General features: G+C 38.5%; 1 protein-coding gene across 1 annotated transcript in view; it reads right to left on the reverse strand.

Annotated features, from left to right (window-relative positions):
- LYPD6 (LY6/PLAUR domain containing 6) overlaps nucleotides 1-23009 on the reverse strand; it is a 46733-nt gene extending 23724 nt beyond the window's left edge. Inside the window, exons 1-2 of the mRNA XM_075180916.1 lie at nucleotides 22918-23009; nucleotides 388-535 (exon numbers count right to left, since the gene is read on the reverse strand). The gene's annotated coding sequence lies outside the window, so the exon portion shown is untranslated. The remainder of the gene's footprint in view (nucleotides 1-387; nucleotides 536-22917) is intronic.
- Between the last annotated feature and the right edge of the window lie 4529 nt (nucleotides 23010-27538).

The following is a 27538-nucleotide window of genomic DNA, read 5'->3' on the forward strand; positions in this document are numbered from 1 at the left end:
AACTAGGCTGACCTTTCACATTTTACCATATGTGGCCACTTTAAGTGGTGGGGAAATCGCTGATATATACTTATACACAACCATCAGGTCCATCATCCCAATATATACCGCCCCTCCCTTCCAACTCGTGAGGACAAATTCTGATATACTTAAATGTAACACAGCGCACCCAAAAGTCCTCTTACCTTAGTTCCAGTTTTGTACCTAGATACAAAAGTAACCCTAGGGTTGTAGGCATGACATCACTTCCACGTTCTCAAGTACTGACTATAAGCTATAAGGGGCCATCTGGTCATATGAAGACAATTCACTGCATACTTCCAACAACATACAATAGTTGAGGTTAGGAAACAACTAACAACAAGTAATATCTTGAGTGTTACTCACCAGTTCAATGAACGGGAAATCATGTACGGCCTCCAGCCACACATAAACATGTAGTTCAGCTGCCGTGTGTACTGAGCATTCACGTCTTCAGACCTCTGGGTGACAAAGTGTTCACTTTATAGTCTAACTTCCAATGTCCATCCATAGCCTGAAATACATGTGTATATATGTATTAATGTCCTTAGCTTAACATATTTCTGGGGGGGGGATATAAAGATATTATTCAGTTATTTCAGTTCACAACCAGCATTAATCATCTAAGAGCAGATTAAATGTCCTAGCTAACCAAATATGAAAATGCATTTTGCAACATTCACAGACACACACGTTAATATTTCAAAGCCTTGAAACGTGTTAAGACGTGTTATTGTTCAGAAGCTTTGAAATGAGTTAAGATAAATGCCATTGTTTGTTGTAATCCTTACTGCAAGCTATTGTCCTCTGTTATCAGCTATTTTAAGGATCCCCTCAGTCACCCCTACAGAGGTTGCGATCCGGTTTTCGTCAGAACTGCAAAACAACTGTATCACCATATCTGTAAGGTCTTTAATATCATCAATCATGACTGATGTCTGATGTGCATAAGACAGACATTTTTCCCCACAAATCATCATCATTTATTTATATAGCGCCAACATATTCCGCAGCGCTTTACAATTGGGGACAAACACAGTAAACTAATAAACAAACTGGGTAAAACAAACAAAGAGGTGAGAAGGCCCTGCTTGCAAGCTTACAATCACAAATATACCAATATCTCTATTTCTATATCTTTACATCTGACAAGTCCCTGAAACTTTTACATATATATTTTTAAATATTATTAGGAGTTCTTTCACATACATCAACTTGCATTTAAGGCTCTGTGGCCCTTTAAGATCTGCAACCCACAACAAGTGCAGGACTAGTCAGGAGGTCTCATTATATGGAAGGCAGTCAAGTTAATTAAAACTGTGATATCAAACTCCTGGCTGATCTACAATCCTCCAAAGCTGAATCTGCATGTTTAATTGGCTACGTTGCCAGTTATGGGATTAAGCAGCAAGAAGCTCTGTGATGGTGACCCCATCGCACAATGTTCCCGGCAGACGTGGATCAGTGTTGCCAAGAGCTCAGTCAGCGGATCACTCAGGATAAAACATGCTGATGTCTTTGTTTCTGGGGTAGCTGACGTCCCTACCAATGCACAGGGTCTTATAGGGGTGGTCCAGTAATATAATCCCTCCACCCTACAGCTTTATGACATCTCAATAATGGTGCTTTATTTTCTACAAACCTTCCTGCCATCCAGCTGTGACCGAGCGGTGTACAGTCTGCAGCCTGCATGGTGTTACATCTGATGGGACACTGCTTTATTACAGTATCAAACAAGGAAGTGCCAACCGCACCGGCTTTCAATCGTTTCACATCAATCATATAAACCTTATCCCCTTACGTTCAATATTCCCTTAAAGAATTCCAAGTTATAAACATCCAGTGCTAGCAGCCAGATTTATTGTACCAGAAAAGAAAGTGGTAGTTATTATGTTGTGGTGCATTAAGGTATTATATTTTTGAAAAAACCTTTAATCTTTATTGAAAATTCTAATTATAATAAAAAGTACTAAAATATTTAGGGGTCTGTGCATCAAGCAAAAACTTAATTAAAAGATGCGGAAATAGCGCATTTTACATCAATAGCGCAAGCTACATTTAGGGGCACATTTATCAATATTCACATAAAGTGAAAAGTAGTTTTCAATCCTTATCGCAATGATAAGGATTGAACTATTTCTCACATTTATGTACAGCCCTGCACAGAAACAGCAGTTCCGAAAAACTGCTGTTTCTGCGATGTAAAAAATCATACTTACCCCCCTCTTCGAAGCGCTGCCTCCAGGTCTTCTGCTCGTTCTTTTCATTCTTCAATTGCGCATGTCCAGTTCCAAGAACTGGACATGCACACACAGATCCCCTCTCTGTCTCTGCAACGATAGTTGAAGAGAGAGCGCGCAGAGTGACAGGGAGGGATCATGTGATCCCTCCACACATGCGCTGTCCAGCTCTGCTCTTCGGAGCAGAGCTGACAGCATTAGATTTCTTCCATTCCGATGATGGCGTACATTAAAAATGTTTTTTCGGGACTTGTTAGATTGCGGCCAGGAGCAGTCACCATTCTGTTGAATGGTGACTGCTCCCAAAAACGAAGAGGAATGCAAAGCAGCAGATATCCATGATATCTGCTGCGATGCACCCTTAATAAATTTGCGGAGGACAGGAGGCACCTTAATGACCCGTTAAACGCACTATCGTGCTTTCTTAAATATGCCCCTTAGAAGCTCCATCCCTACTAATCTGCTCAGAAATATAATATTCCATGTTCCATGTTATATGTGTGTTTTTGGTAATAAAAGTGACGATATTATACCTTCCATTTGCTAGCAGGAGACATGGGCTGTTCAATGAAAAGCAAAACTGTATTTACTGGACACATGAAAACATGAATTATACAAATAGAAAAATAAACACTTATATCAGGGGGCCCTTGGGGTGGTTCAGTTAAAATTAACACTGAGTCTACAGTCTAAGACCCATTTTTGTGAGGCTCAGCCTATGCTTTAATGAACTTTAACTTCAACAAAATGGCCACCATGATTTCTCTAGGGCAGGGCTAACCAGCCTGTGGCTCTCCAGGTGTGGTGATACTACAAGCCCCAGCATGCTTTTCTGGCTGATAGCTAACAGGTTATGCTGGGAGTTGTAGTTTCACAACACCTGGAGAGACACAGGTTGGGCAGGCCTGCTCTAGGATATGGTTATGTTTTGGCTCTAGTGTTTCTGTAAATTTAGGGAGGTGGAAGCAGTAAATGGAAGTTTACTTGTGATATTCTGCAGATTCTTGGCTGCTGAGAGTGATGTGAAGAACTCGGTGAGTAACTCTAACAATAATTATCTTTTTTTTTACATAACTGGATGTGAGGCAGAGTTTAGTATTAATTTTGTTGTAGTGTTTTACTATAAGGTATTACATTATATTATTAATGTGGGTGTTTTAAATGTACATCTTACTTTGTGCCATTCTTTTTTTAAAAAAAAATAAATATTTAACATTTATATACATAGTACTTTTCTAATTTTATTGTTATTGCAGCAAGTATTTATTTTTTCGTTTCCCCCCCGAAACCATGCAATTGGATTCCCTCCTCTAAAAATCCTGCGTTTACTATAAAAAATAAGGACTATAAAATGTCTATTAACACAACTTATTTTCCTGAAGAACTGAAAAACACTATGGGCCTGATTCATTAAGGAACTCAGGCAAGAAATTTCTTACTTAAGTCTCCTGGACAAATCCATGTTAAAATGAAAGGGGTGAAAAGTAGTTTTCTATTTTGCACATAAGTTAGATACCGTGTTTTTTCATGGAGCACACAAATATCAACTTTAAATTTCAGTGTACAAATAAGCTATCAAGTATTTGTGTGCTACATGAAAAATCAGCTACTATTTAACTTATGTGTAAAATAGAAAACTGATTTTCACCCCTTTCATTTTAACATGGTTTTGTCCAGGAGACTTGTGTAAGAAATTTCTTGCCTAAATTCCTTAATGAATCAGGTCCTATAATATTAAGTGATCCCAGGCTACAGGGGGATCGTGGGAAAGACTCAGATTTTCAGTCCTTTGACAGCTGTCCGGTTTGTCTCTCTCCTGCACCTTCGTCCTTTGGACTTGAGCAGGCAGGGCTGAAACTTCACAAACCAGCCTCAATTAAAAATGCATAATTAGTAGTTAAACACAATCTGCGCACAAATTAATCTTGTGGCCGAGGACATATGACAGCTTTTAATGATTACCACCTGCCTATCGATCTCAAGGCAAAATCACCTCTCATCTCTGTTACTCAATCTGCAGTATAATATATGTGACAGGTCTGTCACCTATAAGAGATTAGATCGTCTGCATTTGTTTTATTTTGTGACTAATGGATTAATTTGTAAGAAGGAATTAGCAGGAATTCCCCGTTCTATACAATAGGAAATTAGTTTCATTGTAAGAGGTTCCTATTCTGAACTAAACTCATATTAAAAAAAAACCTATTATTTTAAGCCTAAAGAAAACAGTTTTTAAAAACTTAATCTGTAAAATAAATGGTATTGTAAGGCACGATGGTGCTATTATGTTAACCCAGGTCCTGTTTAAAGGCAGGAAGTCTGCTGTGCATCGGAAAAATCTTCCTTCAACAATTACAACTTTATTTCAGATATCTTCAGTTTTGATATTGAACTCCTGAAACTTTTAGATTTTTTATTTCTGAATGATATTAGTGGCTATTTTAAATAACTTGTACTTCACATTCATACTTGCCAACTCTCCCGGAATGTCCGGGAGACTCACGAAATTCGGGTCGGTCTCACGGACTCCCAGGAGAGCAGGCAAATCTCCCGCATCCCGCTGCTGCCGTCCCAAAATGACGCGTCTCGCGATGAATCGCGTCATTTTGGCCCCGCCCCCGCGACAAAACGACATTCTGTCACGGGGGTGGGGCCAAAATGACACGTTTGGCTGAGCCCCGCCCCCTGCCGCCCTCCAGTCACGCCCCTCTCCCTGAAAGAACTTGCCCAAAGTAGGTAAGTATGTTCACATTTAGTGGTTCTATAAATTACATATCTTAAGGTTTCACTGTGTCATCTGTCAGTGTCATAACTGCTGTATCCTGCCACAGGATATAAGAGAATAATAAGGATATATAGAATTAAGGGACCTTGTACTATCTAGATGTAATTATCAGAGATGGAGTGGGAGGAGATTGTGTAGGCTGACTAATACCGGAGCTTGTATGTCCTGAGAGTTAGGAGAAATTAAGGCAGAAACTGAATACGTGTGGGCGGTCAAAATTCTGCCTTAACACTGATTTTTAATTAACCTCCCCCTTCATAATTAGCGTGTCCTAGAAGTAGTATTGAGGTGCGGGTTCCACTGGAACCATAATGATGCGATTTGCGGAGACTCAGAGGGGAGGAACATAAAGTAGGTAAGTATGCTCTATGTACACGCATAGATAGGAATAATCTGCACACTCATTTTTCAGGTAATTTGTCACTTATACCGCTTTCATACTGCCGCCCCGGCAATATCCCGGGTTTTTCAAGCCGGGTTTTTGCCGGGGCTCGGAGCGTCCCAGCTCAGAAACACCATTCATACTGCACCTCGGACCCGGGAATTTCCCGGGTTGACCCCATTCATACTGCACAAGTCTGTGCCCCTGAGTCATCACCAGAGCAGTTTTCATTGGCTGAAAAATGGTGATGTTATTGAAAGGTGACTGGTTTTTTGACGCATAAAGATGATGCAAACGTGGGTGGTGATTGTTTACCTCCAGAGACAGGCAGACAGCCAATCAGCTTGTTTTCTGTGCAACCCGGGTTGAAAAACCCGGGTTGCACCATTCATAGTGCAGGCAACTGGGTCCGACCCGGGAATTACCCCTCGATAAATCCCGGGTTGAAGACCCGGGTTTTTAGACCCGGGATTTTTGACTTGTACCATTCATACTGCACCAAGACCCTGGTCGTTTGAGCTCGCCCCGGCAAAAACCCGGGATTTTGGTGCAGTATGAATGGGGTATTATTCCGGTGTTTAGCGAAGAAAAGACCAATTCAGATCCAAACCCATTCAATAAAAATGATTCAATCTGCTCTACCAATATCCGTTCATAGCCTTATCTGTCTGTGCTCGTATGTCCAAAGTCCAGATACTCTGATACTAAGCATGATTGAAGTATTCGGACATAAGTGAACTAAGCGGAAATCTTTACAAGAGTAGATGCACAAACAGGCAATATCGATGGTCTTCGTCTGATTAGAGTGGTAACAGGTGTACATGCAAATGATACATATTACATCATTGTTTGTTATTTTTAAATGACAGAATCTCCGTGTGTATACACTACTCTAGAACTGCCACCGGTGTCTATCGTAGAATCCTCTGCCGAATAGAGAGCAATACAAATCTGTGCCATGGGGAGTCACCTGACTGTATGACCTCTGCACTTCTCCAACCAAATATTGCCATCACAACACATCTTCCCTGACACATATTTGAACTTTTCTTCAACTTCAAGACCTCAAGCTGGGAAATACGAGTCCTCCAGTGTTCTGCACAAAGAATCCCACTGGAGACACCAGGAAGGAAATATAAAATTAAGGTTTTGGTGGCACCAACTACGTCAGTTGGATTATTTTAACGTAAAACACCCTTAAAATAAGTGTCATCTAATACATGTATAACAAAATTTTGACATTTTGGTATTGAAAAAACAATCTAAAATCATATATTTTTACTTAGAATTCTGCTAAAAAATAGTGAACCCATTATTTGTCGGGAGTAGAAAAACAGATTTGCCTATCTCCATTCCACTTGTACCTGATCATCTGACCTGGTCTACTATACAGAAGTCACTGAGGCTGAGTCAAGGAGCATTACTGTCAGACACTACTGTATGAACACAAAACGCCAGGAACATGGATTTGCCAGAAATATTTAAATCCATAACCACATGAACATTGCATTCTGACAACACTGTCACCTCCGGTAAAACACAATTTCATAATTTCAATCATGGTGTCGCTCATTCTGTATGAATGGAAATTAACTAAAGTGACAAGTGTCTGAGAAAAAGACAATGACATTAATACATGTTTTAATAGAGAAATAGTTTGGTGGATAATTGTTACCAGAATAAGATAATAAGTGGATTACTGCAGCTAATCCCACCTCCTGACCAAAGCCTGAATGTGGTCACAAGGCGCTGTCCTTGCCGTCAAGCCTGCCCTGTCATCACGGTACGAAACTACAATAATCTCGCAACTTCACTGTAAGATTACCCGTCTGAACCAAACTGTGGCTCTGTCCACAACACCCAGGGGTTACCCACAGTCAACATGTCAGGCTGGCCACTGGGAAAACAGATCAAGTTTCAAATCTCATCAAAGGAAGATGAAATAATTTAAGAAAAGCAGCTGCAGGAATATGCTGATGGGTTTCTTGGAGATAATGAGCTGACACCTCACCCCCGGGAAGGTGGAAGGTCAAAGTGTAAAATATATTTAGCTTTTACCAAACCGCTGTTAGGATTCCATTGAAGAGGAGTAAACATTTGAATGTCTTAATGTATTCTTCTAGATATTGCAAGGCAACCCGTGAGATAATAAACAGGGGGGTGGAGACACCACTAATGTCACATTGATATAACTTTTTTAATATCTTCAAGGAATGTTAAAACAGCAATACCATATAGAAGATGTATTTCTTTAAATAGAAAGTTATTGCTATCTATCCTGCCACAAAATCATTGTCTCCTTTTCAAAAGCTCTCTGGCTGGCAAACAAAAATAGCTGCCAGTCAGAGTCAGTTTGCTACACACATGCAGGATCTCGGCATGTCTTGTCATGGCAGAGGGGTGAGAAGGAGGATGTCACAGTGCAGAGAGAGCTCAAAGGAGCGATTCAAAGCCTCTGTGCTCACTACATCATGTGCCATGTGACTGTGGTTGCCATGGCACTCCAGCATCATAAAGCATTAATAGCAACCTGAAGGAAATAAACAAGAGAAATGGTCAATACTAACATTCTTCTTATAGCCTGTCACACTGATTTATGTTTAAAAACCACACCTGATTTTTTTCATGGGATTGTTGTTTTATTGTATTGTTTTATACAACAACTTTTTATAAGTACACTGCTTTATTTTTCTGGCTTCCTAGTGTTTTTCCTTGAGCTTTCTGACTGCTAAAAGACTTCTAATGTTTTTCAAAGAATGTATATTACCTAGTAGTAGAAAGTTGTTTATTTTTAATGCCCTTTGATATGCCGCAGTTCAGCTACACTTCGTATCATATTTAAGGGCATTCAAAATAAATAACTCTGCCTATATCATATACAGTCCTTGGTAAAATAAATAGTGAAACATAAAGCAATAGGTTTAGTAAAAGTTGTTGGGAGTGCAAACCCTTAAATACCTGCTAGAATAGTGGTTTATTAACTAAAGCCAGTGACTTGTGAGGTAGGATCGACCTTCACTAAAATATGGCAGTGTACAGTTAACAACTGATTAAACATATCCATACTTGCCTATTCTCCTGGAATGTCCAGGATAATTCCAAATTCCGGGGAGTCCTCCCCGACTCCCGCGGCAGTAGGCAACTGTCCTGCATCTGTTTCTTATGAAGTGGGTGTGTCCTTAATGACTCATTTTGCACAATTATAGTCCCGCCCCCCAGATGCGCGATGATGTGGTTCAAAGGGAGGCGCGAAAAGGAGGCAAGTATGAACTTAGCGGTTCTGGTTTTTAGGTAAGGGTGAAACCGTAGACTTTATCTTACTCTACATATCAAATAATATATAGTAACATTTATTTCAATGCTGTATAACCTGGATGTGTCAAAAATATGTCTCCTGAAAACAAAAACATATGGTGAAGAAAATAACTGGAGTTTTGGCAGCAATGATCTTCCCCTCAGCCCCTGCGTGTGCACAGTAGATATAGTAATTACAAGTTCTCATTATAATCCTATTTCCTATATAAAATATATGTAGCTGTGTTTCCACACCACACAGAACTAGTAACCAAGAAACCAAATTAACTGCTCACTGACCTTGTACAGAAAAATATTATTTTACCGTTTTTTTTGAATACATTAAATCTACTTATTCAGCTGATTACAGTGTTTTTCCAGGAAGAAGACACATGAAGAACATTCCCCTTCTGTTCCTGAGGAAACTTATAAATCCTCAACTTAGACATAATAACAAAACAATATATCTTGGACGGTCTGGGGGGCTAAAACCAGGGGTTATTCTCCAAGTCTGCTTATCTCAATCAAAATAAAATGTTTAAAACACATATGGCCTTGCTGTCATGTTATGTACATGTACCCATGTTGGTCAGGGGTCCTATGGTTATAGGACCAGTACATACTATCTTTCCGTAGTCCTCTCCAATGGTAAGAGACTTATTAATGCATCAGTGATTCACCAGCATCAAGCTATTAAAATAGCTTTTATCTCACAAACCAAAGCAGTAATTTAATCTGTAAGGCTTAATATAAAACATACAGCCAGATTTATAAAGCCAGATTTTTTTTTATTAAAGACCGAGTTGCATGCTCCAATTCACCTTGTGCACGTCTTAAAATCAGTGATACGGGGCTTAGGCCTTCAGACCCTACCCAAAAGAGGAAGGACCCCCAAAATAGTGAAAAAAGTAGACGTTGCTTCTCAGACCCCAGAGCTATAATGGCCCGTAGGGGGCAAGGAATTCAGGCCCACCTTAGTTGCACGGCTAGTGAGCACTAATTATTTACATGTTTCCTGCTATAAAAATATATATCCATAGCAAAATTTGGGTAGGGTTCCAGCAATGCCATTCTAGCTTCCCTTCTGAACATCTGAAGTCTTGCGCTTTTGAGAGCAAACCGGGGGCCTCAGGGGGAGCGGATGCCGCCGAATGTGGGGGGGCAACTCCACATTGCCTGGTCCTCCAGACCTCTGGTCCCCTTAGCCGCCACATCACTTGCAATCCCTATTGTTAAGCCCCTGGGCCGGTCCCAATCTCTCTCACCGGAGATGTGGTGGAAGAATCACAAACCAGCGATTGTACTGAGCGATTGCACGTATTGTTTTTTCATCATATTGATAACTGTTCTAGATACGTGGAAATGTAAAGTCAATGCAATCCTCTCTGTGTGGGTTACATGGCTGAATGACTGCACTTTACAAACATGACATTTACATAATACAAAGACAACCACAATGAAATGAAGACAGTAATCACACAGCAGAGTCTGAGTCACTGGAGGCAGAAGAGTCTCAAAACAAAGTGATAAAAACAGCTGCGGTTACAGCACAGGACGGAGAGCAAAACAACAAGACAATGGAGCGCGGCTGTCTCTGCAAATTAGGTGCTCAGCACGTTTATTACAACAACATATTATGATACCCATGCGATATACAATGGAAGACACCCCCGGCACATTTATCATAAGTGCAGGTGGCTCAGGGAGTTTCCCTCGTGTGCCCCACACAATGGTCAGGTCTTTTAATTATTTAATTTGCTGACTGGATTCATCAATGTAACCCAAAGTTTTAAATATTGAACTCATGCTTACCAACTTTATGATGTTCAATTCCGGGAGCCTGCGGAGGAGGTGGGCGTGACGGGGGGAGGGGGCTCCAAAATGTGCGTCATTATGGACCCGCCCCCCATGACGTATTGACGCGTCATTTGACAGCGGGGGGCATGGCCAAATGCTGCGATTCACCGGGTACCTAATTCTGCCCACTTCCCTAGAAAGTGGGCATAATTCTCCAGATGTGGGAGATTGCCACACTCTCCCGGGAGTCCATGAGACTCTTGCAAAACGCAGGAGTCTCCAGGGCATTCCGGAAGAGTTGGCAAGTATGATTGAACTTTGACAATGTATTTGTTGGACATACCCGGTGGTCGAGTGACAAATTGGGGGAGAGGACGATGTGCAGTGGAGCCTCATTTGAGCTTTCAGCTCCACTCTCATAATTACAGCAGATTCCTGCATTTCTGGACTAGCCCACCGAAACCTGGAAGTTTGGGGGGCATGCTCCTATCGAATACAAAGGGTGAATGCAGTCCTTCCTTGTTATACCAACACTGACTACAGTCCGATCATGCTATACTATACAGCCCTCCTGCGCTATGCCAACAGTGAATACAATTAGTCTATGCAATCCTAATGGTGAACACAGTCCCACCTGCTATAAAAACACTGAACAGAGTCCCACCTGCTATACCAACACTGAGTACATTCCCCACCTGCTATACCGACAACCAAATACAGTCCCATCTGCTATACCGACACCGAATACAGTCCCATCTGCTATACCGACACCGAATATAGTCCCACCTGCTATACCGACAACCAAATACAGTCCCATCTGCTATACCGACAACCGAATACAGTCCCATCTGCTATACCGACACCGAATACAGTCCCACCTGCTATACCGACAACCGAATACAGTCCATTCATGTTATACCAAAAGTGAATACAGTCTTCCTCTGATATACCAACAGTAAATACAATCTTCATATGTAATACTAATACGAATACAGTCCTCATCTGTTATACCTATCACAGTCCTCACCTGTTATACTTGACGTGAATACAGTCCTCCATGTGAATACAATTCTTCTATCCAATCCTAAAGGCGAACACAGTCCTCACCTACCATACCGACCGTGAATACAGACCTTCCATGCTATACTTAAGGTGACTACAGCCCTCCCCTTCCTCTACTGTTCCAATGTTGAATTCAGTCCTCACCTATAAAACCAACAGTAAATACAGTCTTCTTGTCCTATACTAAAGCCACATACAGCCTTGATGATAGAGTTATCTCTACCCTACTGTGACTCTTTTAGCTCATTTAGAAGGTGTTACCAAAACGTCCATCCTGAGACACATCCTCAGCAGACATGTTGCGACCTGATCCTTTGATCTTCGCCCCAAAGCTCAGCGGTATCTAGGAGTCAGTGATACTACTGGCCTGGTGTAAGGGTGTTTCACCTATACTCATATTATTATGAGCTGTATTATAAACAAATGTTAATGATAATGGTGTATCATACTTGGGCCATTACAGAACAGGTGGAGAAGACAAATGTCTTACGTAAGCAGGTTGGACAAGTAGTTATTACAGGATAAAAGTCTTTGTGGTTTCATAATGATAGATCATGGCTGATGGCATGTACCTGCTTGTCCTCCGTGAGCTAGTTATCCACTTTCCTATAAGATCAAGATAAGTGTAGATTTGATGGTGCAGACATTGTAAAACTGAACAACTGGCTGTCAAACGCATCATAACTAAAATAAATCAAAGCAAACCACCACTAATTAAAAGTAATAGATCTTTTACTAAGACAACGCCAAGATCTATCTTACGCCAGAGACCAACAGCAATAACATAGTGGTATCTTACAATATAATGTGTGACTGTTTATATTAACTGAAACCTAGAATTTGCCTGTAGAACAGGCTGGTCCCTATAACATACTATACTTTATATATACAAATGTCTATAGATGTGAGTGTGTCAATAGGTGAACAGTAGGATTTTCGTGTCCCAGATTTACCAGGAATGTGTAACTCACAATACTCATCTCCCCATATTTAAAACCGCTACTGAACCCAAATTAACAGGACAAGTTGCAAGAGGTTCCTATAAACGTTTTACTTTAATTGGTAGTATGTGTTGGATTTATATCTGCATGTTGGTGTTTCTGTTTGGTCTTTGGAAACATTGGGTGGAAAGTTTTTACTGATTAGAACGACACAGAGGGGGATATTTACTAACACAGTGTGAATTTGTACTAACCCACAAATACCAATTGGGAAACAGCTTTGATTAATCTAATGCCAGCTGATCTATGAAAGTATATGTAAAAGTAACTAGCTTCAGTATGTCTGTCTATTTACATTCTATCTATGTATATTCATTTATCTGTAACACTTACAATATAACAGTCCAAATAGTTACCTGAAGAGGGACACAAATAGCTCTCTCTCTTCCTGTATCATATCTATCATCCATCTATCTCATATCTATCTATCCATCCATCTATCTTATATCTATCTATCCATCCATCTATCTCATATCTATCCATCCATCTATCTCATATCTATCTATCTATCCATCCATCTATCTTATATCTATCTATCCATCCATCTATCTCATATCTATCCATCCATCTATCTCATATCTATCTATCCATCCATCTATCTCATATCTATCTATCCATCCATCTATCTCATATCTATCTATCTATCTCATATCTATCTATCTATCTCATATCTATCTAACTATCTATCTATCTCATATCTATCTATCCATCCATCTATCTCATATCTATCTATCCATCCATCTATCTCATATCTATCTATCTATCTATCTCATATCTATCTATCTATCTCATATCTATCTATCTATCTCATATCTATCTATCTATCTCATATCTATCTAACTATCCATCTATCTCATATCTATCTATCCATCCATCTATCTCATATCTATCTATCTATCTCATATCTATCTATCTATCTCATATCTATCTAACTATCTATCTATCTCATATCTATCTATCTATCTCATATCTATCTATCTATCTCATATCTATCTATCTATCTATCTATCTATCTATCTATCTCATATCTATCTCTTTATCTCATATCTATCTCATATCTATCTATCTATCTATCTATCTCATATCTATCTATCTATCTCATATCTATCTAACTATCTATCTATCTCATATCTATCTATCTATCTATCTATCTATCTATCTATATCTCATATCTATCTATCTATCTATCTATCTCATATCTATCTATCTATCTATCTATCTATCTATCTATATCTCATATCTATCTATCTATCTATCTATCTCATATCTATCTATCTATCTATCTATCTATCTTTCCATCCATCTATCTCATATCTATCTCATATCTATCTCATATCTATCTATCTATCTATCTATCTATCTATCTATCTATCTATATCTCATATCTATCTATCTATCTATCTATCTATCTATCTATCTATCTATCTATATCTCATATCTATCTATCTATCTCATATCTATCTAACTATCTATCTATCTCATATCTATCTATCTATCTCATATCTATCTATCTATCTCATATCTATCTATCTATCTATCTATCTATCTATCTATCTATCTATCTATCTCATATCTATCTCTTTATCTCATATCTATCTATCTCTTTATCTCATATCTATCCATCTCTTTATCTCATATATATCTATCTATCTATCTATCTATCAATCTATCTAATGTCTATCTATCTATCTAGTGTTTTTTTCCAGCACACAGGACGCAGCAACTTGACAGGTAAACTCGGCTTTCTGATGCTAATTGTGTAGATTCCGTCTAACAATGACGGGTGTTTCCCCTTATCAGTATATCAAACATATTATTGTTCAAATGGCAGGGTCTGCAGATGTCCATCAAAGGTCAGCTGGGAAGGGCATTAGACAGGCAATGGTTTAATTTATGGAATAAATAAATGATTCATGTGTAGAAATGTAGCTGGTTCTAACTGAGACAAAACTACAAATCCCAGATCTCTGAGAGCACAATGATCTCCTGCCCTAGACCCCTCTTCTTCCCTGTACAGTGACTGCAACAAGAATACAGAAGTAGAATTATGTATTCCCTGCTTACAAAACAAAAATATCTTTACTATAATGTACTGCAAACACATAGCGGGTATTCTAGAGGAGTGAGGAAATCTGCAAATGTTCCTAACAACGACTTTGATATAATGACTAATTTTTTACACCATATTCTATGGAACTTTTTTTATTTAAGATATATAGACCTCCTTTTTTATTACTTAAGAGTTATTTTTTCCTGTGCTTGCTAAATAGATATTTTTATAGTAAGTCTGTTTTCTATTCAGACGGGATCATATCACATAGTTTTTGCTTATTACGCGCCTACTTCATTCATTAACAAATATGTTAAACCCCACATTGGCTGTATTCTATAATAGTGACCTTTTGTGGGGTTAACTGATCTGTAATTCTTATTCACATAGACGTGGGGGACAAAGCGACACAAATCTATTATTATATTATTATGACCATTTGTTTTCTCTCTTAAATAAGCTAAATAAACTGATTCTTTAACTGACATTTTTACGGTTCTTATTTCATATTTTTACAGGTTTTAAAATGACATATAAAACATATTAAACATATTTAATGAAACAACAGTATAATAATGTGTAACTGACCAGGACATGATTTTGTTTACATACAGAACAGATTATAAAAGGTTACTTAAGTCTGAATTTATGTTACCAAGTTAAATTTATTAGAAAATACCTCCAACCACAGTGGTATTTTCAAGTAATCTGTCAGAGAACAATACTAGGACTAGTTCTCTTTTCATTGTCTTATGGGCGTCTTTATTTTAGCCAAGAAGAAAAAATTGAAAACAATACACATAATAAATAATTATAAATATATATATATTTATTTATTATATATGTACAATATTACACCTCCTCTGGCCAGGTACAATTATTATTATTATTATTCTAATATTCATATTGTACTGATGGCTTTTTCCAATTATCTTCACCCTCAGATCTGAGGATAATAAGGGGCCTATTTTTTATTTTTTATTTTTACATAAAAATAACTTAGAACTTTCATATCCTCCTATTATCCTAGTGGGAGATCTTCTTTACAATATGCCTATTACTGGCTGTAAATCTATTAAGCAGTCACTGAATATGTGAGGACTACAGAACGTGGGGCATACAGTTATTAGGAATATAACAAGAGAAGCCTCATGTATTACAGTGACATTATTATTGCACTGATCACTGCTGAACCTTTGTGTTGTTAATGACCAGAAACACAAGAATAATTTTTACGCACTTCTCCTAACCCAACCATAAAAATCAATTGGTTTGATGAATGGCCCCCTCTATTTACCCTGCACATATTTAAATGGCTTTCTAGATAGTGCTAAAGTGTCATTAGATAAACTTGTGTAATCACTATTCCAGGTCCCATTGTTCTTACACCTCACCTGTAACACAACACAAAGGACTTTAAATCCTCTGCTAGATTCTAGGTGTGACATAAAGCAGGGGCTTAGCTGTTATGTTGTATTACCATAAGAATGTTATATAGACACTAATTACAAAACAAATCAGTGGTCATGAAATCTATAAAGATGGTCACACGCCCTTCATTATCACAACAAACCAACATCCGAATATGATAACAGGTAAAGCTTTTATTATAAGTAAATTAAATGAAGATAGAAAAATTATAACTATTCATATGTCATTATTTAAAAAAAAAAATATAAAAGCAATGATCAGCCCATTCCTCTTTGGGGCTTTTCCACATGGGCATTATTTTTCTAAAAAGCACCTTGAAATCAATAGCAAGCATCTGACATACTAGCCCATAGACTTCAATGGATTTCAAAGAAAAATGCACCTAAACTTAATCATCATTTTTTCTTTAGGGCTCGTTGAGACCTATGTATGAGGAAAAATAGGAAAAATAATAATCACCGGTGTCGTTCCCTGCATTGACTTCTAAAATTTTAATGCCATGCTTAACGTTTTAAAACACAACACAATCTCCTATGCGTTAATGTTGGCAACCTACATTTTATTGGTAAAGACTTGGGGGTATATTTACTAAACTGTGGGTTTGAAAAAGTGGAGATGTTGCCTATAGCAACCAATCAGATTCTAAAATGACAGCTAGAATCTGATTGGTTGCTATAGGCAACACCTCCACCTTTTTCAAAACCGCAGTTTAGTAAATATACCATTCAGTTATGAAATGCACACAGAATGCATCACCGTGTTGGATAAAATGCATAAAAAATATTTTTTCATATGTGTGTACGGCCCTTAACGATGCAGCTTCTAAATGCAATATTTGTTATGTATATTTGTTATGTATTTACTTAAATAATATTTGCTAAAAAGGAACACATTCAGAGTTACCTCTCATGTGTACAATCTTTCTGGTTACAGAAAAAGGCAAGTTGTGCATTACAATTACACTCATGCTTATAATATGAAATTACAGATATTTTAAAATATTTTAGGCTGAATGCAGATTTATCAGACTTTTGGAGAATATTTTAGTTACATGGTGACCAGTAGGAAAATATAGAGTCTTTAGTTCATGCCGAAATCCATGTTTTATAATTACACATGCAATATGTGTGAATAGGTTGCAGAACTATATGCAGTTTTTGAAATCCAAAATGGTAAGTGCCTAAATCCTACCTTTAGAGGGCCACATCTTAAAACACCCACGTTTTGCATTACAGATGTGCACAACCTACCTTGGGAATGTTCACCTGTTATACCATATGCATGTTTTACCACACGCATGTTTACGGCATACGTGGAAGGGCTCTATTAGTTATTATTTTGTATTAGAATGTCCACTCAATCATAATGCCTTGATCATCCTTCACAACACATTTGCACCATCTCAAAAACTCTGAATTTCTGGATCCCGATGACACATCCTGACCGGTCCTGGGAATGACCACCATAAGGCAACTAACATGTCGTCTTCGGCATTAACCAATGTGTGAAGTCTTCACCTTCACTGGACAACTCTCAGTTTTGACACTGATGAATGGATGCATGTTATAATTTGCCAGAATGCACACTCACGCCGCTGAATTTCATTTACTGAGATGTTTTAGGACCACGCAGGTCGACCTGCAGGTCGTTTACATGATTGGCAGTGGAGACCTGTCCTATCCTAACTTGTGCGTGTCTTGGAGAGATGGCCTTGCAGACAAGGTATGAAGACCACACAGGATCCCCTCACCTAGACTTTGTCAAAATACCAAAGAAGATTTTTCAGCCACTTCAACACTATTCTCTTTATAACATAGACATTCGGTAAGATGTAGACGTCCTTAGGCTGCATACCAGAAAATATCTGCTCTTTGCACCCGTATCAATACCCACGTGCCCCCATACTACCTAATCTCATCACTTTTCATACTAAAACACCCTTATAAGTCCTCCTGTGGTCACACGGAATTGTACTCAATTCTAGACATGCAATTCAATAAGTGATAGACAATATAATTAATGTAAGAGTTAAAACAATCATCTTTGCACCCCCCCCCCCTCCTTGTGAGTACATACACAGTACTCTGTTAAACTAAGTGCCATATACAGGCTCTTCACATATACAATATTGGCAGCCATGTAATTGTTACCATGAGAGTAACTGAGCATTCCATCACTGCTGATAAAGTACTAATCACTGCTATACACCTGTGTGGCGGCTGTCACGAATTGTATCACGGCATGCAAGATAACAGCATAGTACATCATGGTGATAAGAGTATCGCAGACACACACTGCATGGAGAAAAGTGATACTTTGCTTCCTGTGAATCCATTCAGTCACACAAAATCAGTTTCATTCACAACTGCAATATGTATTCTGCTTTACATTGTAATCTGATTATGTGAACCTTGTGATATAGATGGCTGAATATAAGGGATGGCCTCACAGTAAAGTAAAACAAGTGACGGATTCGCTGTAGGTTTACGTCTAGGTCTGGGCACACAATCTGTTTTTTGTAACTTCTTTGGGGTGTTGTTTTAAGTCTGTGCTACAATACACAACTGTATATTGCTTTGTTTGTTTATTTTATTGAGTATTCAATAGCAGCCTTTCCATTTTGCCCAGTTCCTTGTAATTGGGTTGATGACAAAAAGGAAAAACAGATAACAAAAAACCCACAAAAAAAAAGTAGACAAAAAGGCATAAAAGAAAAAAACAAATTAAAAAATTAAAGAATCATGTGTCAAAGCCCTAAAAATAAGCTGAATGCCAGTTATTTACTCTAGTTTTGTGTTGATTTTACTCATGATTTTAATGTTACACTGACCTAATTACACATGGTGATTTCACTCTAGTTTTCCAAAACAGTGAGTTAATTATACAAGGTGATTTCACTACAGTATTGTTGCACTGTGAGCTAATTACACACGGTAATTATTCTCTAGTTGTGCAATATTATGCACAAATGATGTGTGATAATATGTTCACTGTAGTTCTGTAGTATATTAACCTAAGTACACATGAATAGTATCCACATAGTTGAGAAACATTTTGGAATTGAACACCTACCTGCTGGTGTACCCCTGAACAACACCTCTCTTTTGTATAACCATCATATGTTGTTATGATTGACAGATAGAGCAATGTTTTTAGAAGTTTTGGAATGGGCCTGGTTTTGAGTTAGGAGCAAATTTGCACCTGGGCAAAACCATGTTGCATTAGAGGGGGGTAAATATAAAATTTAGGGACAGAGTTATAGTTGGGATACAGCATTTCATAGATTAACCTTAATTTCAGTGTAAAAATAAAGCTATCCACTATTTGTGTGCTACATGAAAAAACAGCATATTCCTTGCGTGCAAAAAAACACGTCAATCGGTACTCCTTGTATTGTAATATGGTTTGTCCATGTACAAATTCTGCTCCTTTTCTTTGCTTTGTTCCTAGTTCAAAATCAGATCCAGTGTGCGTCAATGCCGAAATATTTTGCATTACAAAATATTTGTAATATCTAACTTACGTTTAGAATGTGACGAGCTCCTCATAATAAAACACACCATATTTTCTAAATTCTTTTCTAGATGAAAAATAAATAACACAAATGTCTTAATACAAAATCTAATAATATATATATAATAATGTATACTACTCTGCAAAATGAAACTACGTGCGTCTTTTAAAACGTATAATTATTTCTCAAATTATTGTTTCTTCCGGATTATACTGATGTTTCAGATCTTTTAAATAACTGATATCTTTTGAGCCTTCACACGTTTTTAATTAAAGTTCCCTACGAAACAAATCCCATAATTATTATCTTGACTAAAGAGCTTGAAACAACCCCAAGCCGCCCTCGTCACAAGAACGTGTTTACAGATATTCCAGGTGTTATAGGACCGCTGTTCTCAGTGTAAGATGCCGGTCGTCTGTTGTGATATTAAAATGCAGCAAATTCAATGTTTTTTCGCTCCCAATGTCCCAGGCCCCTGAGACAGAGCATTGTTCCAATTTATTACAATTAATACATGTAATTTCCAGTTAGTATAAAACTGAATCTCAGCCAAGATATCTTCACAAAGAGTTCTAAACTAAGGGTAGTATCTCATTCAGGATGGATATATGGACAATTACGCCACAGGAACATGGCAGTCTATGAACCCTACACTCTCATCTGCTGCCTTAGCAGCAGGTGTTGTTAAAGTACTCCCAAAATAAACATTCATCGTCTCCTAATACCGTGGCCTGCAGCCTGGTGGTTTGTTTCTTTCACAATATGCTTCCTTCACATCTCAAGACGAAGAACTTGTTTATCGATGGATAAATCCTGACACAGCAGCACACGAACACAAGTCACCGACCATATTCATAAAACGATAACACACCTGGGACGCAAATTCGGCCATTTCCAAACAGCAATGCCATTAGTGCCGTTGTCAGCTTAAAAAATGAATACATTTTAAATTTAAAAAAATTATAATTTTAGCAATGAAGTGAAGATCACAACCAAAGACAACATCATCGGAATCAAGTATGGTTATTTTATTTAATGATGCTATGTGCATTAATCTAGTGTAACCCCTAGCAACCAATCAGATGATTGACTTCATTCTCTAAACTTTATTAGAAAAATTACAGCCGGAAAATAGAACTTTTCACAAAAATTTATTTTAGCTGAATTGCTTTGAATATGACGACCAAAGCATTATCTCTTTGGAGCGGAAAATGACGCATTAAGAGACACAGGGCCATGGAAATCACAAGCGATGTGTATTTATATTAAATTTACAGAGAAAACTTTTTAAAAATATTCATTTAGGGGGGAGGACAAATCACCTCTTTCTGGAGTCCTAAAAATAGTGGTGCAATGAAATAAACTTTAAAATTGAAAATGATTTACAAACTTCAAATGAAAGAGTCGAATACTTGTCGAAAGAAAAGAAAACTTTCTATTCTCCTTTCGGCCTGTGGGCTGGTTTTATGAACAATGATGTTTTGTCAGATTGGTGACGTATTGTAAAGGTGTCAATGCATTTTATCTAAGTAAGAGATCTGACCGTGCTTTTCACATAACTCCGCAGTAATACAAAACATACCCAGGGTAGTGACTGTTTACAACAGACGCATAATTATTCACATTGTGTTCCCAGATCCCTATTACTATAATACAAGAATATCACACGGTATACAAGAATAATTACATGATATATTATTTACATTGTGAAATAAAACCTTAGATCAGAGATCACCAACCAGTGATTCCTCTGATATTGTGGAACTACAGGTATCAGCATGCACTACCAGGCTCTAGAAACAACATTTACATTCTAGCATAAGATCCTAAGTCACAATTTGTTGCTCGTCAACTCTTTAGATGGACATTGCAGAATTTATCAATACATTTAAATATTTGTATGACTAACTTCATATAACAACATCCAGATTCATTTCTAAATCCTGAAACTAGCGAACCCCTAATCTATCAAACAGAGCCTTTCAATTAAGACAGGCAAACATTGTCAACATGTTAACAATATGTTTACAAATACAGACTCCTAAATAAATAAACTACATTTTAACCAATTTATCTGCTTACTCACAAAGGGAAATTTGACACAGTTGCAAAGCTATCAGCACCTCACAGTCTTCATCAATAACTGTGCAAGTTTTTAATTAATAAATATCCAAAAATGATACAATACAAAAGCTGTAATTGCTGTTTTGATAATTATATCGCTACAGAGAATCTAATGAACGAGCTTGGTTATCTGTAATGTATTACAGCACAATTACTTTTGTCACATAATAAGAAAGCATAATATTCAGCAAATGCAATATCAACTATAAGATCATATTTATATCAAATACTGAATATGTCATATACGGTACTGTGCAGACAAAATGTATACACAACCCAGGACAGAAGTGAAGTGAATTCAATAATATCCTGTAGGCCAGAAAACAAATATATTATTCTGTAAAATAACATATATAGTGAGTCTGCAGTTATTTGCATTATGGCCAAAGTACAGAAAAATGCTGAGTTCCTTAACATCGTTATTATTATCTTTTATTTATAAGGAACTACAAGGTTTCCGCAGCACCATACATAGGCGGTTATAACATACAACAAAACGATAAAATAACATAAGTACAAAAGTGACAAAATTATAAATAATACAAACAAATTTGCATAATTACAACCTGCAAAATGGCATAATTACACAAGGAGAACACTAGGAGAGTGGGCCCTGCTCCTGAGTGCCACATCCTAGAGGGTTTACTCAAAAATGAAACCCTGTCATTTACTTAAATAAAACAATATTATTAAAAGAAACAAAAAAATAAAGCATTATTATTATTGACTTAAAGCATATTAAACTAATAAGTCAGTATTGTAATCACTAAAAATCATGTTAGGGGGGTCTTAAATGCCTGGGTAAAATATATTCCCTGCCCTGCCCAAACTCTGGCCTGCAATATAGTCCTGGGTTTGTAATGTCATATAATGAGCTTAGCAGGGTTCAAAGCAGAATCTGTAAAATTGCAAAACACAAATCTAACAATAGAGGAGGCAGAATCTACATCACAAATGAGAGCGACCTCGTATGTTTAAACATGATCACTCTCCTCTTTGTCAAGTGTGCAATAATCTGCATTACACTGGCCCATGGTGCCCCCTCCTCTCACAGACCTCACCTGCTGTCCCAGTATAAATCCAACCTGTTACACTGGATACAAGTTTGCAGAACTCCCCCCATGCACCAGAGATCTATATGATAGTCAGATGAAGATACAGAGGAAGAGAAGATTATAGTACAGGGTACAGAGCCCCCCATGGATGTCTCACTCACCCTGTCACTCCATGAGCTGCTGTGTTAGTGACACTATATACAGAGCACTGTGTATAGTGACAGAGCTGCAGTCTGACTCTCAGCCCCACTCACTGAATACATTATACTCAGACACCACAGATTCTGCTGCAGCAGCTCAGGGCAGCCAATCACCGCCCAGTGGGCGTGGCTAACCAGGACAGATCACATTGCTATTGGTTCAGGGACTCTGCCCCCTCCCTGTGTGTTCTGGCAGAGAGGAGGGAGGGGGGAGATTAATGTCTTCTGCAACTACAGGACACAACTCATGGAAAGTTTGTAACACACATGCAGAACTCTCAGAGGTAACACACTGTGTGTCACATCTGTCTATCATCTCTCTCTCTCTCTCTCTCTCTCTCTCTCTCTCTCTCTCTCTCTCTCTCCTATGTCATATCTAGTTTTTTAATATTCTTCAAACATCTTTCTATCTCCTATTCCTCTCCTCTAATATATCATCTGCCTATGTGTGTGTGTATGTTAGGGAATTTAGACTGTAAGCTCCATTGGGGCAGGGACTGATGTGAATGAGTTCTCTGTACAGCGCTGCGGTATCAGTGGCACTATATAAATAAATGATGATGATGATGATCATGGGGTATATTTACTAAACTGTGGGTTTGAAAAAGTGGAGAAGAGTATCCTCAAGGAGGAGGGCTAAGTAGCTGGAGAGCAGAGTTAACAGTGGTGAAGACAGGAGGAGAGAAGACCCTGCTCAAAGGAGCGTACAATCTAAGGGATTATATATTACTAATATTACTTTATATAGAACTAAATACAATTATCAAAAGTGTTTGAGAGCTGGCTCTGTTCCTGCACAGACAATATGTAGGACTGCCATCATTTTAACATGACAAAGCAGGACGCACGTATGACATGAAGCAGGACGCATGTATGACATGAAGCAGGACGCACTTATGACATGAAGCAGGACGCACGTATGACATGAAGCAGGACGCACGTATGACATGAAGCAGGACGCACGTATGGCAGGAGGCAGGACATACGTGACACGAAACAGGACGCACATATGACATGAAGCAGGATGCACGTATGACATGAAGCAGGACGCACGTATGACATGAAGCAGGACGCACGTATGGCAGGAGGCAGGACATACGTGACACGAAACAGGACGCACATATGACATGAAGCAGGATGCACATATGACATGAAGCAGGATGCACGTATGACATGAAGCAGGACGCACGTATGACATGAAGCAGGACGCACATATGACATGAAGCAGGATACGTGTATGACATGAAGCAGGACACACGTGTGACATGAAGCTTGCTCAGGCCATGTAATCCATCCTGTACTTTTAGAATAGTTATATGAATCTTCTACCACTTATCCTGTTAATGTGGATTTATCTATATAGGATTATTGGAAAATAAGTATTGCAAGTTGAAGGTTTTTGGTGGAGAAAAAAGGGGACTATCCTAGGAAAATCAGGACACGTGGTTCGTAATTCTTGGGTACTGACAGTCAAGACTTTTCAGCGATTGCCAGAGATGTTGGGGGTTTGTCTCATTCACACCAGGGGCTGCACGGACCAGTGCAGGCAATACAAGGGTGTTTTCTGGGGAGTGGGGTTGGAGGTGGCCAAGTATGAAGTTTTGTTTAAAAGGTTGGGGCTACATTTAGTGGACATGTAGTGGATGGGGTGGGAGGGTGTCACAGGTTGTGGACCTTCACTGAAGTAGATACGGCCCTGATTAAATGATCAAAACAATACATGTATTAAATAGTTCTGTTGGGTAAAGCACCAATTTGATTTCAACAATGTGTGAGCCAAATAAATTATAAGAAAAAGAGATACAATATATATATATATGAAATGGCGATACCAGAACAAATACTATGGCGGGACATGTACCTCTGCGATACAGCCCCTTAGATTGGATTTTGCAGCCGTATGTTAGTCGATGATGTGAAGATATGTTTATGTCCTGGTCACATTTCTAGGACTCCTGATGTCTCACATGGCAAAGAGGATCACGTAAAGGACCACTGAAACTAAAATACAAGTTATCATACACAAAAACCTAATAATTACATCCACAAATATAAGGTGTTCATGGAGGTGAATTTCCTCCTATGTGCAATGGACTTACTGTCAGTAAAAGTTGATATTGTCGCCTATATTGCCTGATGCACAATAAGATGATTATCAGACATGTATGTGCAGCTGATATACAGCTGCTGTCTACCTGTACCTGCAGCCGTCCCCTGAACACACTAAGACCCCCATGTGATATGAAGTTAAGTGACAGCTTGGGAACCGCACTACATGGCGGGATCTCCTCCAATGTGACCACCCACATGTGTCGTTGACAGTGGGGCCGATATCTCTGTCTCTGTCGATATCACGACATGTACAGACAATTCACTTCTGCCAGTCTGATAACATGAAACAAAAGCGTGTTCTCACTGAGGGTCATTTACCAAGCAAAAAATGGATGAGGCCAATAAGTCAATAGGTCCAGATAGTATACATCCTAGAGTACTAAAAGTACTAACAGTGCTTTTAGCGCCAGTAACAAAACATTTTAACGAATTGCTGTGGACAGTTATAAATCCAGGAGATCGGAGAATGACAAATGTAGTTCTACTACACAAGAAAGAATATGAGAATTCAAAACCTGTGAGTCTCACATCTATAGGAGGGAAAACACTGAAATCACTTAAAATTATTGTAATAGTACATAGTTTATTCACTTTTGGACTCTAAGTCATAGATAAGGTTGGATCACTGGATGCTGCTTATTTAGATTTTAGCTAGGCATTTGATATGGTATCTGACCATAAACTCATACTTGCCAACTCTCCCTGAATCAGGGCCATCTTAACAACATTATGGGCCCCCGGGCAAAGCAGTGCACCGGGGCCCCTAGATATAGATATAGATATATAGATGTATACAGATACAGATATAGATATAGATATATAGAGATAGATGTACTTGCTCAGTGACCCTTGTAGGTTTTCTTTGCAGGTTTTTTTCTTTTGCAGGATTATTTATTCTCATTAAGAGCTGTGCCTATGGGGCCCCCTTGCCCGTGGGGCCCCCGGGCAGCTGCCCATCGTGCTCAATGGAAAAGATGGCCCTGCCCTGAATGTCAGGGAGACTCCCTGAAATAGGGGTGATCTCCCTCACTCCCTGAAGAGTCTGGCATTCTCCCTGATGCTGAGCCAGTACAAGACGTGGTTGGCTTCGCCATCTGTGGCATGATGACACAGTTCAGAAATTGTGTCCTATGTCCATGTATTGATGCCTATGGAGGTGGCCATTTTCATGGAGACCAAGATTTAATCAAAGACTGATAGGTAAGACAACATGACTTCAGTAATGGAGACAGAAATGTAAAAGACACTTCAGTCTCTAGAGATTCATTAGCTGCTTTTATTTAACGCATATTTGCCTACTCTCCCGGAATGTCCGGGAGACTCCCGCATTTCTGGGAGACCTCCCGGGAGAGAAGGGCAACATCCCGGTTCTGGCCCCCGCAATAGATAAGTGGCGGGTGGGAAATAATGACACAAATGTCGTATAATCTTAGCCCCGCCCCCTGTTGTAATTGGCCAAAATTGCGACAATCGTGTAGGGGATAGGGCCAACATTATGTGATTCAAGCCCCGCCCCCGCACGCCCAACTTCCCCGGAATCTCCCTGAAGCCAACGAGGAAAAGTTGGCAAGTATGATTTAAACTCAGAAACTGAACATTCTTGGATTCAACTGAAAGATAATGGAATAGATTAATACTTGCCTAAAGGATCAGAGATCTTGTAGTTAATGGTGTAAACTGGAGGAAGGGATGTTAAACCGTTGAGTATCTCAGGGATCAAGTCCTGGGTCCTGTTTTGATTACTGTATGCATTACTGATATTACTTGTGATCTATGAGTTAATATATTTTTTTGCAGTTGATACAAAGATTTCTAACAGGTTTGATACCACAGAAGGCATAAAACAAATGCTTAGTGATTTAGAGGAGATAGTGGATAGGACTATGTATGGAATCTTAAGTGTATCAAATCAAACGTTTAAAGAAAAAAATCCAAAAGCAAATGTACTGTCATGGTTAATTACAATGAACAAAAACAGTTACTATAAAAACCTCAAGCTTTAAGTATTAAGGTAGCTTAGTGTGCACAAACTCTCAGAGGTCAATCTACATTCATGAGCTATGGATAAGCAGTCTATAGTACTGGTTTGACTAGTTTTGACCTAACACTATCATATGACACATAATAGTATAGCGCATGGGTAGTCTAACAATGCCATAAACAAACAACACGGTTGTCAGCTCTTGTCCTTACAATTGCAAATCTGTATGTATCTGGCAAGATGAATGAATTAGGAATTGGCTCATATGTTGATCACAATATTTAAGCCTACAATCCATCATCAAGGGTCCTCACGTTTGGATGTTCTACACTAACGTCTGTGCTTCAAACAACACTGAAAATTCAGTTAAAATCCAATGCGCTCAGGTATAGAGGCTGACACATAAAATGGACTGGTTATAAAACAACACCCAAATTGACTTAAATAGGCTGGATGGACAGCAGCTAAGATGACATTAGGTAATATTTA

The sequence above is a fragment of the Mixophyes fleayi genome, chromosome 7 (genome assembly GCF_038048845.1).
Source record: "Mixophyes fleayi isolate aMixFle1 chromosome 7, aMixFle1.hap1, whole genome shotgun sequence".
NCBI lineage: Eukaryota > Metazoa > Chordata > Amphibia > Anura > Limnodynastidae > Mixophyes > Mixophyes fleayi.